Source organism: Lupinus angustifolius, chromosome LG09 (genome assembly GCF_001865875.1).
Source record: "Lupinus angustifolius cultivar Tanjil chromosome LG09, LupAngTanjil_v1.0, whole genome shotgun sequence".
NCBI lineage: Eukaryota > Viridiplantae > Streptophyta > Magnoliopsida > Fabales > Fabaceae > Lupinus > Lupinus angustifolius.
The window spans coordinates 7,567,833-7,568,469 of NC_032017.1; positions in this window are offsets into that span (position 1 = coordinate 7,567,833).

Genomic DNA, 637 nt, shown 5'->3' on the forward strand with positions numbered 1-637 from the left:
TAATCCTCATCCTATCCTCATCCTCATCCTCATCCTAATCCTCATCCTCAGCCTAATCCTAATCCTAATCCTAATCCTAGTCCTGATCCTAATCGTTATCCCAATCCTAACCCAAATCCTAATCCTTATCCTAATCCTAATCCTAATCCTTATCCTAAATCTAATCCTAATCCTTATCCTAATCCTAATCCTTATCCTAATCCTCATCCTCATCCTAATGCTAATCCTAATTCTCATCTTAATATTATTCCTAATTCTAATCCTAATCCTAATCCTAATCCTAATCCTCCTCCTCATCATCATCATCCTCATCCACATCCTAATCCCCATCCTCGTCCCCATCCTCATGCTCATCCTCATCCTCTTCCTCCTCCACATACTCATCCTCATCCTCATCCTCATCCCCATCCTCATCCTCATCCTCATCCTCATCCTCATCCTCATGCTAATCCCAATCCTAATCCTAATCCTAACCCTAATCCTAATCCTAATCCAAATCGTAATACTAATTTTAGTCCTCATCCTCATCCTCATCCTCATACTCATCCTCGTCCCTATCCTCATCCTCATCCTCTTCCTCATCCTCGTCGTCATCCTCATCCTCACCCTCATCCTCATCCTCATCCTCACCCTTATC